Source organism: Palaemon carinicauda, chromosome 21, assembly GCF_036898095.1.
Source record: "Palaemon carinicauda isolate YSFRI2023 chromosome 21, ASM3689809v2, whole genome shotgun sequence".
Taxonomy (NCBI): Eukaryota; Metazoa; Arthropoda; class Malacostraca; order Decapoda; family Palaemonidae; genus Palaemon; species Palaemon carinicauda.
Window position 1 is genome coordinate 2,894,147 of NC_090745.1, and position 16,645 is coordinate 2,910,791.

General features: G+C 45.4%; 1 long non-coding RNA gene and 1 pseudogene across 1 annotated transcript in view; both read left to right on the top strand.

Moving 5' to 3' along the window:
* Positions 1-5,017: 5,017 nt before the first annotated feature.
* Positions 5,018-16,645, top strand: part of LOC137615161 (uncharacterized) — a 179,809-nt gene continuing 168,181 nt past the window's right edge. Inside the window, exon 1 of the long non-coding RNA XR_011039168.1 lies at positions 5,018-5,157. This is a non-coding gene — a long non-coding RNA (uncharacterized lncRNA). The remainder of the gene's footprint in view (positions 5,158-16,645) is intronic.
* Positions 10,797-10,915, top strand: LOC137615587 (5S ribosomal RNA; annotated as a pseudogene).

Consider the following 16,645-nt stretch of genomic DNA (forward strand, 5'->3'; position numbering starts at 1 on the left):
CAATCTCTATCCTAGGAAGAGAAGTCTTGATCTCTATCCTAGGAAGAGAAGTCTTGATTCTTAGGAATCCACTCCTTATGATTCTGAATTTAGACCTCAATACTTAGAGGTTTTAATTCTAGTTCTCCCAACCAAGAGTTAGCCCAGCAGGCCTTGGTCCGAAAATATATTTTTCTAGTTAAGATTTATTTCTTTATACAGTGCCTGGAGCAACAATAACTCAACACTAGACGGTCATGGTCAGGTAAACATCAAAGTCTATTGTCATAGGTAGCGAAGCGTCCACACTGGCGCTGAAGCGTCCACACTGACGCTGAAGCGTCCACACTGACGCTGAAGCATCCACACTGACGTGGCGCTTCGCTCAATTCCGTTGACGTTCCATTTCCGTTGCTGCACCGTTCCGATGACGCTTCGCCGGCTCTGCTGCCTGGCGAACCTCAGCGCGTCTGTATAGACTGATACTAGGCACTATGAGCAGTCGGTTTGCGTTGAGCAGGTAATCGAAGTAATGCATCAACTTTCTCCCACCATTGAACATTGTGGTTGGTAGGCCGCCTGTGCGACAACGAGTCCTCACCGTTAAAGACACGTCGCCTGTGCGACCGTGTCAAAGACCGGAATCGAGACACCCAACCGCACTGTTAACGGCAGGCTGAAAAGACTGCATAAACGAAGATAGATGCTGTTTCATGCCTAACTGCAAAGATCAAGAATCAACCTTAGGCGAAACATATTAAGCATTATCTTTGTCGATCCATAGCGCTTGCCACTGTCGAGAGACGACACCCATCAGGTGGAGATGGCGGCACTGTGTCCGCGCCGCATGAAACGTAACACACGCAGAACGAAACTAATTTTGTTTTCAGCTTAGCACCTTTGAAAACACTAATACCTCGCTTTATCTATAGCGAGGGTGAGCGTTCTGGTGATCGACAGAAGACGCTCGAGAGGACTTCAGTTCAGGTCTTAAAAGACTGTAACGCCTGGTTACCCTCTCGATTCCTTTCACCATTCGACTTAACTTCCCCCCTGGGTCTGGGAGCTCGACAGAGGTCTAAGGCTAGGATAACGACAACTCCGAATAGAAGCACTCTCCACTGAATAAAATTCACTGCACAATTTATCACTAAAAATTTGCACTTTACTCTCAGGCACAAAGATAGTTTCATAATTACCTGAAAACCAAAGTACAGTATACGCTCTCTCAAACGAAATGAACTCCGTAAGGGAGAGATTTATAATTTTGTCACTGGACAATAGTCCGTTTATACTGTTTGAATGGGAATGCAAAAGTACCGAATCCCATATAAATGTAACAAAATATTAAATATCAAATATTACCTTAATAGATATATTTATAAATTAAAATAAACCCTTAAATTAAGAGGTTCCAATAAAAGACGATTCATCACTCGCACCATTGGAACATCTATAAATAATATACGTACAATTTTAGTATTCCAAAAACCACCAAGGCAACAACGATACATAGAATCATGCGCTACATTGACTGTAAAGAATACTGCATCGTATAAAATAAACTGAACAGTAACTTCCTTTAATTTCTGACTAAGGAAAAAATACTGAAAGGACCAATTAATTGCAAAATAAAATGTTCCTTTTATATAGTACAACTTAAAACTTGAGAAGTAAGAAGAATGTACTATTCATAAAATCGCTACAATATACTGTATTGTAATATCGTAATAATACTGACTACTGCGTAACAAAAATAAACTGAATACTAGTTAATCTTTGCAAACAGATCGAAGATTATCTAAAAAACTACTAAAAGGATAAAATTTTCTAAAAGTAATTCTTTTAATTTAATTTATAACTTAATACTTTAAAAGCATATTCACTTATATTCTTTGTAAAAAGCAAGACAGACTTTTAGCCTACGGAAGAGGCTATGACGTCATCAATGGACGAACATTTCGCCCCTATGCTTTCATGAGGTTTAAAATAGGTTGAAAAACCTTCTAACCCTACCTTTTAAGTTATAAATACATGATCACAGATCAAATAAAACAAATATGTGAAAGCCAAAACTCAAAAACGTTAATACATCACCAAATAACGTCCAAACAGAGTAAGAAAACGAGAGAGAATTTCCAATAGAACAGGCAGCTATGACCGGCAGGAAAAATCTGAATTGGTTGAATATAGTTCTACCTGTTGTACCACGAGGGCGCTGGGGTACACCTGACATATCTGCGCTAAGCCACGCGCGAGATTTTGAATTTCCTGCCGAGGCGTCAGGGACTTTAGCCATTATATAACCAACGGGTAAGTATACAGTATTTAAAAATGCAATTTATTTTGTTTTACTTCTACTCTATCATCTTATGTCGAGCAAGATTGAATTTGGAACATAAATCTATTCCTGAATACCTATTGGGACAATCCCTGCCATCAACTTTATTTGTTAACTACAAAATTGTAAGTACCGCATTGCAACCACTACCACCCACGTCCACCTATTGAAGACATTCTTGCCATTGAAGAATATCCTGCTGAATCCAATTAAGGTATGATTATATAAGGCAATAAGGTTCTAATGTTTTTCAAGTTGGTCAAGTTTAATTTAACTTTTAGCATTTCATTCACAAATTATCCAAAGTCCAAAAATATTAGCACACATTTTCATACAGTATTTGAATGTGGTTTTCCCTATCTTACTATTTATGCCACACATTTATTTTTATACAACCATTAATGATTGCTTGAAAAACCAATGAGAAGTAGGCTATTAATGATGATGGCCCAGCACCATAACTTCTATATTTTCAAATCTATCGCAAACTTGTATTGAATAAAAATGGTCCAGAATATTGAATACCCTGAGTAATTACCAGAAAGATATATAATTTTTTTGAATAATTAAAATGACTCAAAAATACTAGCATACGTGGCTGGTGTACGCAGCACATCTAAATACCGCCTCCAATACAGAGGAGTTGTGAGATAATATTAAATCACGAGCAAAGCAAAGGCCAAGCAAAACCCTGTTTGAACTTATTATGCCAAAATACTAACCTACGGAGCTAAAGCTCATAAAAAGCAATCTAATGCAAAACAAAAACCAGTAAATTATTAGTATTATTTTGACTTACCAACATACAAATAAATATGTACGTTCAATTAAGTATAGTAAATAGGTTTTGTAGTACAGTATTGTACGATGAATACCACCACAAACGATTCTATAGAAAACGGGATTGAAAATTTACATTTTCTAAGCATATGCAAGTTCTTGCAAACTAAAAACTCCAGCGTTTTAATCATGTTTCATTACTATTATTGGGTTTTTATTACAGTAATTTCTTTTTTATTACAATGAGTGTTTTTATGATGAATGATAAAACAACAAAGTTTAATGTAAAGTTCATTTACATGCGCAGTTACACTAGTACAGGGTATATTCTAAGGTATTTCGAATGTTATCGATGGTAATACCTAAAGCAAAGCCATAGCGTTTCAGTTATGGTAGGCAAGTAGGCGACCAGCCATAACTGAAAAACTATGGATTTCCTACATAAATCCTTATAAAAAAATTTCAAAACACCACAAAACACACAAAAGAATAGTATTATTTTCTACAAACTCTTTATGGCACTATTCTATAATTTTACCAAATGGGGTACTTATAGTTGGATTAAACTTAGTTTAGCACATAACCCTATAATGACTTTTATTGATCATAGAAAATAACCACATAATTTACCAGATGCTTCTATTGTTTTAATTTATTTCACCACTGCTCTACCAATACACATTAGGCCTGCTCACTAGTTTCAGTTTTTAAACCTCAATAAACCACTTCCACAATGTAATTAGGACCTATATATTCCATTAGGGTTAGAAAAAACACAGAAATAATCCTAGCACCATTATCTATGTTATTAAAAAAAAGACATGGTAAACAGTAAGAAAAGTAGCCAAATGGAAGCATCCATGCCTAGCGCTCAACGGACAGGGGTTCGATTCCCACACAAACACTATAGTTATGGTGTCTGCAACCTCAAAATCCTCGTGAGGTAAGGATAGGGGGTTAGGGGAGCCTATAGGTCTACCTCATGAGTCATCAGCAGCCATTGCCTGGCTCCTGGCCCTAGCTTGGATGGAGAGGGGGGCTTACGCATTGATCATATTTACATATAGTCACTCTGTAGGGTATTGTCCTACTAGCTAGGGCACTGTTACTCTACCTAGCCCTTGCCATTCATGAACGCCCTTTAAACTTCCGCCATGACAGCATTAGGCCTAACCTACTTACTGCTTTACCTGACATTGGGGCAGAGTATACTTCAATAAATTATTAACTTTCAGTAGATAAATAATAAGGTTGCAAAACCTTTCAACTCGAAATTACCTTAATACCATTTAACGAAAGACATCAGTGACATCAAGTAGAAACTGTCATAGGCCTAGTCAGTGAGGTTCTACCTTTGGGCTTGGGTACACCTACATGAAGAGGGGAGCACTTCCAAGTAAATTGGAGCAAAATTTGTTTTCTGTCTATAAATGAACCATATGGGAAAAACACTTAATTAAGCATCACTATCAAAAGATAACAAGGAACTCGTTAGGAAGGAGTGACATCCTTCAAAGATTGGCGATGTGTTTGTCTACTACACTCTGAGTCTATTGTCAAATTCCAGAAGTCAATCAAATACCTATGTTATCTAAAGGAATCCCATATTTTTAAAATTTATATTTAATACTATATTGTTATAATTTATTTTAATTTTTGTATAATAATACACCAGTAATTGATAATATAATCTTTATATTTTCTTTTGCACTTTGTGAAAAAGTGTATTGGATGTTTTCATGAATATTATCATTTTGAATTAACATTCAATACTATATTGATATATATTAATAATATATTCTTATATAGTATGAAACTGTATCAGTATTTAAGAATATCATATTTTCTTTGGCACTTTAAAAAATGGTAGTGAGAGAGAGGCCGTACTAAAGGCTAAAGACTAAAGTAGTTTATGTTGATAACAGTTGTTAAACTAGTGTTTGTGTGTGAAGAGAATTTTTTGTATATAGTGTCTTTTCAAAGTGTACAGAGTATTTTATATGATATTTTTATCTACAACTGTTCTGAATTTCTCCTGACTATACTGTACCTTAGAGGTAAGTTTAACTGAGCAATAGTAAAGTACGTAATAGTAACTTTGTCTTTGTAGTAAGTCTAAGATCTCTCTCATTACTGTATTATAACCTCATTCATTTGGTATTTCCCCAGATCAGCTGATGATTTCATATCTCAAGCAAATTAGGGCCTATCGAATTGCCATTTAGAAAAAGTTGTTCTGTTTGTCCCCAAATCTAAATTAAAAACTCCAGTTTGTCCTAAAATCTAATAAAGAAAAAAAACTGTCACAACCTTATTAATCATTATAGAGGAATTATTTACTAAGTGAAAATCTAATAAAAAAAAAAAAAGTCACAACCCTATTAATCATTATAGATAAATTATTTACCAAGTGAAATATCACAATATTTTTTGTAATATATTATGACTGATGTGTCTCTCTCAGGTTAGGCAGGGTACCTTAAGGACCTACCTACGGCACAGTAGTGTCACTGCCTTGGGCCAGGTGAGGTAGAGGGTACCTTTATTGATAAATATTAACTTATACCCGAATTTACGTAAACATGTGTACTGTATTCAAAACCTCTCAATTTATTAAAATTGTTTTGATATACATAATGTTTATCTCAAGCAGTCTCATTATTGAATAATTGGATACACTGTGCTTAATTCAGTACTAATAAAGGAATGGGCAGCCATGTTGGGCGCTGTAGTAGTACGGGAAGGGAATCCACCGGATAACCTAGATGACGGCTCCCCTTCAATTTTGCCACTCTTCCCCCTCAGAGCGAAAACTCTATTCGGGGTGAAGATTGCCATGTGTCGTATCAAGAACTACGTCCCCTGATATTATGCGATATCCTTAAAAACATTTTTAAGGATACTCGCGCCAGGAGTTAGAATTCTAGAGACCTATGGTCAGTTCTCTGGGAGTATCACTGTAGCTAGATATCCCTTAGAAAGCTGCCTAAAGGAACCTTCCATTAGGACGACATGGCCATCTCACCCAAAACTAGATTTGTTCCGTAACCGAAATACAAACCACGCTATTTACATTGGGTTTACCTTTTAGCGCAGCTGAAATGGCGAGCCATTAGAATTTAACGAGGGTGTATTACCCCCGCGCTAGTTAGTGGGGGGGTAGGGGAGTGGTAGCTAGCTCCCCCTCCCCCCCCCTCACACACAGATGAATGCTCACTTTCACTTTTGGCTCGGACTGTGACAGACGTCTCTGTCTTGGTCCTCTCTTGGCAGCCATTGTTTGTTTTGTCTTTACTTAATCGCTTACTTTTCTTTTACTCAATATATATGTAAACATGTTTTCATGTTTGTATATATATTTGAGTATAGAAATCAGTAAGTTTCCTTTTCAGAGTTGTGTGTGTAGTGTACGATATCTACGTGGAGTCCTCGGCAGTTAGGCCACCACGGCGTAATTTTATGGGTTGCGATCGAGTTTGACTTCGGTCTTTCTCTCTCTCTCTCTCTCTCTTGAGGTCGTTCACCCTTTTACTACGTGTTACTACGCCCTTGTAGCTTCCTTTCCGTGTAGGGGGGTTGCTACGCCGTACGTTTGTCTCAATTAGTTTATGAATCTAATTGTAGTTGTTAATTTTTCAGCTTTAGAACGATTCCTTTCGGGGTTTTCGTTCTTTCTTTAGTGTTCATTCATTTTTAAATTACATAATTACATAGTTTCATAATTATAATTGTTATAATTCTGTTTTGGTTACAGCTCTCCTTCCGTGAGTGTAAGTGGTTGTGAGGGCACGTGCCTGTTGTGTAATTCTTGTTCCTTTCCCTCGGGATTCCCCTTCTGAGCCTTCCCGGGGGAATGAATGTGTACTAATGATTTTTGTTTTATTTTTTTACAGTTACCGATCTAGTTTGTTTCTGTAATATGGCAACGGTGTGAGCTATCTTGTTGAGGCCTGGGGATTCGGCTGTTGCTGCCTCCCCCCTAGTATTTTCGTCAGGGGCGTGTCTCCTTCTACTGGATGTACTCCCGTGACGACGGACAGCTCTCCAGTTCATTTTAGAACTCTCAGGAGGCTTGCCTCCTTGGGCGGGTAACTTTCCTTCCGAGGGAAGTTTTTCCTGTCCAGGCTTGAGTTTTTACCCTTTTTGGGGGTTCTTCTCTTGCCTTTTTTTCGTGCGACTATGCTCTTGGTGCTGAGCGGTCACACCTGCAGTTTCGCTCAAGGGGCTGGGCAACTGCAGGAGCCCCTCTTCGGAGGATTGCTCCTTTTAGGTCACTGGCTGACTAGTCTCTTCTACGAAGTGTTTCTCTTTCGTTCGCGAGAGAGTACACTCATAGAGACTCCTCTTCAGAGGATTCTTCTGCTGCTGTTGCTGTTGGCCTCCTTCGCCGTAAGGCCCACCGTCCGCCTCGTCGTAAGGGCCTCTCATCTCCCTATAAGGGTGCTAAGAGGCGCCTTTTTGAATCTCCGTTTGCAGCCTACAACTCCTCCTTCTTGATCTTCCACCTTGGTGCAGATGGACAGCAGTCTGATCTCGTCTTCCGACGGGCAACGGTCTTCCCGACGAACAACGGTCTTCCAACGGACATCAGTCTCCCAGCGGACAGGCAACGGTCTTCCGATGGACATCTGTCTCCCGACGGACAACGTTCCCTTCGGGGCAAAGGGTTGCCTCCCACGGGGGTTCTTCCCTTGCGTGTCAGGGTTCCCCTGCGCGCCCTTCTGCTGTGTTCTCTCCTGCTCCTGCTCAGTGTTAGCGCACAGGCTCTCTCCTGCTCATCAGCGCTTCCTGATCGCTAGCGCTCTCCTGTTCGCCAGCGCTCTCCTGTTCGTCAGCGCTCTCATGATGATCATCCCTGCTGTTGCTGTTGGTTCCTGTTACGCGCCATGTGCGCCCACGTTCGCCCTCGCGATCTAGAACTTCGGTTCAGGTCTGGGTCAAGGACTCTTCTTCTATGCGCAGGCTTCCACGCGTTGCCTTCTGCTCGTCAGCGATCATCAGCTCGCCAGCAATCATCAGCTCGCCAGCGATCACCTGCTCGCCAGCGTTCACCTGCTCGCCAGCGCGCACAGGCAATTTTAGTATCGCCTATTCAACAGCATTCTACACGTCAGCGATCACCTGTCTCTCGGCGATCTCCGGATCGCCCGCGTGTGTTACAGCCGGCTGTTACAGCCGGCGCGCCAACGTTCTCCAACGCTTCTGAAGGAACATGGTTCGCCAGCTACTAGCTCGTCATCGCGCGATCGCCCACCTGCGCATGCTGCTCGCCATCGCGCGATCGCCCACCTGCGCATGCTGCTCTTCATCGTGCGATCACCCACCTGCGCATGCTGCTCGCCATCGCGCGATCGCTCACCTGCGCATGCTGCTCGCCATCGCTCGCCAACGCGTCGACATGCCACAACACGCCATCGCCAACCTGCGCGTCAGCGCTCACTACCGATCGCCTGTTGATCCACATCGCCATCGGTCTTCCTCGCCCACGCGGCAGCGCGTTTCCTCGCCATCGTGCTAACGCTTGCGTTCGCCGCCTCGGACTCGCGCTCATTCACCTGCCCACCCTCGCGACCGCTCGCCTGCGCACCTGCGCGACCGTTCGCCTGCGCGCCCGCGCGACCGTTTGCCTGCGTGCCCGCACGACCGCTCACCTGCGCGCCCGCACGACCGCTTGCCTGCGCGCCCGCGCGATCGTTCGCCTGCGCGCCCACGCGCCCACACGCCCACGTGCCTGCACGTCTACGCTCATGTGCGTCCGCGGACGTGATCTCCAATGTTCGCCCGCGCGCGAACCAACGGTATTCCATCGCGCGGACGGAAGGTGTTCCGTCGCGCGGACGGACGGTGTTCCGTCGCGCGAACCAATGGTGTTCCGTCGCGCGAACCGACGGTGTTCCATCGCTCGAACTTACAGTGTTCCATCGCTCAAACTTAGTGTTTCTTCGCACGAACGTCGGCTTAATTCTTGCAGTATCCATTGCTCGTCTATGGGTTATCACTCGCCGACCACCAGCTCTCGCCCTTCCTACCACGCTCGCCCTCCTTCTGCGCTCCTTCGCTCACCTTCGTTTGCGTTCCTGCGTGACCGCGCATGGGCGCTTCCACGTTCGCCCACGCGCAAATCTTTGAATTACCATCGCGCGAGCTCCAGGGCGATTGCGACCACGATTCCCATTGGGGTTTTCGCAGCATGGCCAGCCTGGCGAGTTCTTCTGGAGCGTATTTCCAGTACACGGCCTCACCCCGTAAACGCAGAGCATGGCACTTGCAAGAATAGGAAGAAACTTCAGGGAGGTCTGAGCAACACTCCTCTTTCCAGAACCTGGGTTAACCCTTCCCCGTCATTCCCTGGAAGGATTTTTGGCGGGGGGCTTTCCGTTCGAGATTTTTCCATCGGCCAAGGGGTGACTGCTTACCCCTTCCTCTGGGGGCTTACCAGGTCCTTTCCCTCCTCAGTTACGGCCCGAGGTTTGGTTCAAGGAAGCTACAGGAAGATCATGGGTACTTTCCTCCTCTCGGGCTCAGGCTCCTTGATGTTTCGTCGTTAAGTATCTAACTTGCGGACAAGCTCGATGTTGTACCATCTAAACGCGCTGACTGAGGGCTTCCTTCGGGTGTCTCATCTGTGGAGGTTGACAACCTCAGACACCCTTCCATTCTTGAGAAGAGTTTGTTTGTGCCCAAGGACAGAGACTTAGACAGCGGCTGTGCGGAGGAAATTGACTTCCGTTTTCACTCCTCCAAGGCGCTTTCTTCCAGACTCTGCAGGGCTCCAGCGCCTTTTTCTTTCAACCACGTCGGCCTAAGTTATCGGTTACGACAACTGAGACAAGGTGTCCAATTGCAGTTTCTTCCTGTCAGGAACAGATGGCACGGGAGGCTCCCCCGGGGGGGGGGGGGGGGGCATAGTCCTAAAAGGAGCGGCAGAGTTCACGAACTCTAGGATTGCAGGTTTCTCGCTGGGAGGATGCTTAAGGTTACTCATCCGGATGACAGCTCCCCAATGCCCATTCCCGCACGATTTCTGTGATCAGCCAAGGATATCGCGCCTGCCGTCTCTGTCAGCGAATTCAGTGTCTCTGAACCTCTATGCCATAGCGTCGGCAAGAGTTGCCCGGTTGGGCAGAATGATCCATACCTTAGGCGAAGGTCCTCCATAGGATCATCGACGGTTTCACCCCCGGCCTCTTCAGTCGATCCTTTCTTGTAAGGAAGGATCTGAGAGGGGAGTTCCGTAGTCGACCTCTCAGCCCTGATCAAGTTTGTCGAACAAACTTCGGCCAGCGTAGAACAGCAGAATCGATCAGACTGGTAACGAAGCGACAGGACTCCTTAAACCCTGGATCGGAAGTACGGGTACTTTCAGTTTCCATCCCATCCATCTTCCAGGGAGCTCGTGGAATTCAGCCTAGACTGCAAGTATTCCTGCTTATGATGCAGTGTGGCTATCCTGCAGTGGCATAGCAGGTTTTTTTCCTCAGAGAACTCTCCCTGCTTTCCTCATGGCCGCTCAGGTGCAGGCTTCCGCCTCCTTTGCTTTTTGGAGGGCTGGTCAACTCCGGTAGGCTCGGGTTCGACCTTCTTCAGCGTCGGGACAAGCTTCCGGATGCTTACCATGAGTGTGGGTTCATGGTATTTTGCTTGGAGCCTTCTCTTCTTCTGCCTCAACATCTGGAGTATCTGGCCATGATATTGAGTCAACGGCCTTACCACGTTGGAAACCCCGCATCTCGTCCGTCCAGCGAGGTTAAGCAACGTCGGTTCTGGTCGGTACTTGGATGGGTGACCACCTGGGGACGCCAGATTCTGTTGCCACATCCTCCGAGCCTTCCTTTCAGTTGACTGTGGCAAGACTGAGGAGAGTCGCAGTACCTGTTCTCAGTCAAGCAGAGCTTTCAGCCCTTCCTTGGAACGTTTCCTAGTTCTCCTTTCCTCATTGACCCGTCTATAGTCCGAACGGTCGCCTCAGGATAAGTTCCATGTGGGGCGATCCAAGTTCCGGTGGTTTCAGGCAACGTTTAACCGGACTTCCTGGCCCCTATGGGACCAGGGAAACTATTAGACCTGCAATGGGTGTTGACCTATGGAACCTCTTGATGGTACAGTAGTGGATATTCTCGTCCTTTCCCCACATTCTTGATGCTGTTCTCGGACTCGTCAAAGGAAAGGGGGGGGGGGGCACGTTCCGGTCCAGGCCTATGGTCAAGACCTGAAGGATACCACTCCATCATTCAGGCAGGCTTAGGGGCCGTAGTCTGGCCCCTCTACAGATCCTACAGCTCCTGCCGAGTCGCTCCGTGCGCGTCGACTTCATGATTCTGGCGTGTTCTAACCAGCAGGGGACGCACTTTCACACCTTCACATCTTGCAGTAGAGATACCGGGATGATTGAGATACACTCAATACCAACATCGGCTCTCTCATTCCAGGCAGAAGAATGTTCTCTCCGACTATCCGAGCAGAGCCTCGTAGAGAGAGTGTACCTGGGGGTCTTTGACCTTGAGTAACCAGCAAGTCCTGGTCTGGGGGACCTGATCGCGACAGCTTGGAAATTCAAGCTTCCGCTGTTCTTCCCCCCAGTCTCAGACCCCAAGACTCTGGCAATATGCATTCCGGTGATGGTGGGACAACTTCGACGCCTGCGTCTTCCCTCCTTTTTGTCTGTGGACAATGGGTCTCAACAAGACCAGGTTGTCTGTCAACCTTTCAATGGGAGAGCTCCACTGCGACTATGCGCAGAACGGTTTCTGGACCCTCTGCTTCCCCTGACGGAACTCCCGGGAGAGCTTCTCCCACGGCGCAGACTACTCAAACAACCACACTGCGACATCTCTCCCGAACCGGGGCGTCGCTTCGGCTTCATGCCTGGAGACACTACGCCTCCTCCTCAAGAAGAGACAACCCGCTACAGTCGCGGTACGGAGGTCGCGTCATCTGCGATAGTCATCCGCAGGGGTCTTCCAGGCAAAGTGAAGAGTCTTCGGTGGTTGGTGCCGTGGGAGATATACCTCTTCCCTTGAGGCCTCTTCTCCAGCAATAACGGTCTTATTGCCTTTCGGCGGGAGGAAACTCCTTTCCGCTCTTGGCAATGAAGCCTGTCGCTCAGCCTTTCCCTGACCTTCAGGCTTAAAGGAATAACTTTTTCCTGCCCGCTGGATCTTTCCTCGCTCATGCGAAGCTACGATCGTCCCTGCCCTAGTCGGAGGAAGACCTCCAACTTGGAGCATGGCTTGGACTTTTTAGTCCCTTAAGAGATCTTCTCAAGACCCTTTACGACAGGCCTCGGATTGTATTCCGCCTTGGGTCTCCTGCTCACTCTGGCCACGGCCAGTGTGTAAGCAATCTTCTTGGTCTCGTACGACTCCGCCCTTTCTAAGGAAGAGGGATGGCAACATTCAGGTTCGCTCCTGAGTTTTTGGCTAGATTCAGAATATGGGGGTCCCGGCCCTTCGGTCCAATTCCTTCAAGATTTCGAGACTCCATTCTGTATCTGATGTCCCAAGACCTTCTCTTTCTTGCCAGTAAAGGAATCGAGAGGTTAGCTTTGGGAACAGCTGCAGTTTGTCCTCAGTTGCAGCCGATTTGGGAGCACAAGGAGGACACGGGGGAGAGTCACCAGTATACCTCTTCAGCCTGGACTCAAGGACATTCATCTCGACCTGTCTCCAGACCCTCCCCCGTCACGTCGCCCTACAGCACGATGTTGGATACATCGCAACGTCCCTCGCCTTCGAGTAATACTACTCTGTGACGCAGGTGCTACAAGCAGGAGTCTGGAAGCGTCTAATGACCTTCGCAGCCCGCTTCCTGCAGGGCGTGACCCACAGGAGTCTCGATACGTTTTCTATCGCTCTGTGGTGGCTACACAACAGCTGGTCTAACCTCAGGCTCCTTTTTGGACAGGTAGCAGAAGGTTGGGGGCATTGTTATCAGGTTTTAGTCTGCATGAACGAAAGAAGTATGTCTGGCCCTTATTTCTTTCTTCATCATCCCCTCTACGGGGAAGCAGCATCCTGGTCTGCATAGCTGACCTCGAACCTCTGCAGGTAAACCATGCTTCCTTGTGTTCCAAGTATTGAGTCAATACTGTCGCGTCCCCCATACCCTGATGAGGTGGTATTGGGAAAGTCCTAACCCAGAGTTCCTTCTGGAACTCCAGGTCAACTGCCTAGGACGGGTCACACTTCTTTCTTCACACACAAGCTTATGTAGGCCACACGGTTCCTTGCGGAGCAAGGAACTTGTGAGGTGCAGGGACTCCTTTTCTCGAGTGCGACTCACTCGGATTCTGAGTCCCCGGGTAAAACCAAAGCCAGTATGGCTGGGGACTTTCCACCCTACCTAAGGGGTAAGTCACCCAATGTAAATAGCGTGGTTTGTATTTCGGTTACGGAACAAATGACAAATTCGAAGATAATTTGTATTTTTCCTAACCATACAAACCTTAGCTATTTACACATATTTGCCCGCCAGCCCTGTCCCTCAAGACAAGTCCTACCTCTAAGTGAAAGTTAGCATTCATCTGTGTGTGAGGGGGGGGAGGGGTAGCTAGCTACCACTCCCCTACCCCCCCACTAACTAGCGCGGGAGTAATACACCCTCGTTAAATTCTAATGGCTCGCCATTTCAGCTGCGCTAAAAGGTAAACCCAATGTAAATAGCTAAGGTTTGTAGGGTTAGGAAAAATACAAATTATCTTCGAATTTGTCATTTTTAAATATTTAACTTAGCCGGTGAATATATAGCTGCAACTCTGTTGCTCGACAGACAAAAAACTGTACAAAAAAAACTCGCTAGTGATCGCTATACAGGTTGCGGGTGTGCTCATCAGCGCCAACTGTCGGCCAGATACCAAACTCTATGTAAACAAAGACTCAATTTTCAATATTAAACTTACCCGATAATCATGTAGCTGTCAACTCCGTTGCCCGACAGAATTCTACGGGAGGGATACGCCAGCTATCACTATACTAGAAGGGGGTGTACTCACAAGCGCCACCTGTGGCCAGGTACTACAGTACTTGTTGTTGACGCCACCTCACTTTTTCCTCTGTCGTGCTTCCGGCAAGACGTTCTTGGATACGCTTATGATTTTGGAGTATTGTTCACGGTTTGGTGAAGTTTTTCTCTAAAATTTGCAGCTATTCGCTATACTGGAAACTTCTATATTAGCTTAGTTAGCTTTTGGAATTAATTTATTTAATTATGGTGACGAAGAGAGTATGAACTCTCTTTCACCTTTAAATGGCCGACCCTTCCCTTAGACGGAAGTGTTGGTGTCTAAGAGAGTATAGACTCTCTTTCTTAATTTTGCTTAACAAAAGTTATAGATTTATTTTATATCTCTCCGCCTCTTATAGGCCTCTTCGATTAACTTCCTTTTATTATAAACTTATTAAAATTAATTTTTATATTTGTTTATATTCGACCTTCCTAATAGTAGGCGGTCTTTTCTTGGTACCGAAGTTAATTAACATTGAGCCCGTCATTTCGGTTTTACCTGTTAACATATTATGCTATTTTAATGTCTTTGAAAGACTTTCTTTGATAGTCTCGTACTGTTTTCAAAGTTGAACTAACGTTTTGTTTTGTCTCTGCAGTTGTTGACGTTCAGAACGTTCAACTTGCGCTCTATCGTTACGATAGAGAAAGAATTTTCACGGTTTCACGTTGCAGTAAGAGTAACCGTGTCTAGCGTTTTGTTCATTCTTTCTTAACTTAATGGTTTTAATCCTAATAAAGGAACTTTTCATTTTGGGAAATATTTCAGTTTTTTCCTTTAACAATAATATGTTTTAACGATATATATGATTGGGCTCTTCTCTCAGGTTCTAAGTCAAGAGAGAGAGAGAGAGAGAGAGATAGAGACGGAGGGAGAAAGAGGAGGATTAACGTTTCATTCAAGCGAGTAACGTTGTTATCGTTTTTGCTCTTCTCCCTAGTCTCTTTAGGGGAAGAAGGTAAACGTTTCTAGAGTGATCTAGTGTTTAGTCTCTTTCCAGCCACTGAATTATTTATCTTTCATTAGATTTTTCTGTTACATTGTAATTCTGTTTTCGCAATTACTAACTTTTGAGAAAGGATAGAATTGCGTGTTTCAGCTACAAACCACTTAAAGTTTCGAGTTCAGTGAAATAAGTGCAAACAGAAAATCAAAGTGATAAGTGATTAGCGCAAAGTGTGTCAGTGTTGTGCGTGAGGGTACTTCTGTGCGCGCCAGTCGTCCTCCCAGTCCGGGACCTCTTGCAAGCTCCCAAGCCCAGGGGAGAAGCAATGTCGAAGGGCACAAGGGTTCAGCAGGCCTTGATCGGCGCACAGAAGTATCCTCGGTGGTTGCGGGCGTGTCTTACCTAGACCGTCACTCCCACCCGCAGACGATTGAGCCCTTATTTTGCTCGTCTGCAGAAGAAATTTAGGGGAGAAAACGCTGGTCTCAGGTCTCAAGACCTCTTAAACGTAAAGTCCAGACCTATGCCAGACGTACGAAGTTAGAGTTCAACAACCCGGATGCAGTCATTGGGTTAGCTCTGACTCTCCTCAGTCATCAGTTGAATGCACTCCGCCTAAGAGGAGTAAGGTTCTGCCGCAACAGATCTCTGCTGTTAAGGCTTTACCTCAGCAGACCTTAGTGTCTGCCGACCCCAAGTTGACTCTACTGCAGTCCATGCAGTCACAACTTTCGGTCTTGATGCGTGAGTGTCGGGCTGAGAAGGTTGCGCCTCCGCCTGCGCTCGCTCCGCCTGCGCTCGCTCCGCCTGCGCTCCCTCCGCCTGCGCTCGCTCCGCCTGCCAGGCGTACGATGTTGAGCCACGTTATGAGTTTACTGATCCCAGTGGTGTGCAGCTCCCTCCGCCTTCCTTAAGGCAACCTCAGCAATGGGAACAGGAGGCTTATACCTCTCTTCCTCCGCTTCCACTTGCTGTTCCACCAGTGAGGCAACACTCGCTTGAGGTACAACAACCTCTCCCATCCATGAGTCAGTCTCCTCAGCTCTCGCTGCAGCGAGCTCAACCCTCCTCAAGGCAAGCACCTCAACACCTTAGCCTTGCGCCTCAGGAGCCTCAACTTGCGAGACTTTTACTGCGTTCTGCGCAGCCACTACCTTTTCGCTCTCAGCTCACACCGCAGGAACCTCAACTCGTTCCTCAGGAACTTGCTACTGCGCATCCGCCAACCACTCAGCAAGCGCAACCCTTGAGTTCAGCCACTCATGCCAGGAGTCAGCCTCCTCCACCCATGCGCCTACCTTCTGCTACTTCCTTTGATCAGCCTTTGCAGACTGAGCCTCAGGTGTTCCCTCAACAGAGTCTTGAAGAGGAAACCACAACTATTGTTGTTCCAGCTCGTTCTGACTCTGCTGTTCAGCATACCTTACCTCCATTTTCAAACATTATGATAATGGAGGTTATTTGTATTACTTATAAAAATATATTTGTATTCCTTGCAATATATTTTTAACAATATCGCAAAATATGGCAAAAATATGAATCATGAGTTATGAATGTAAGGTAAATATTATGTTGATATTTAAACCCCATGCAAGCA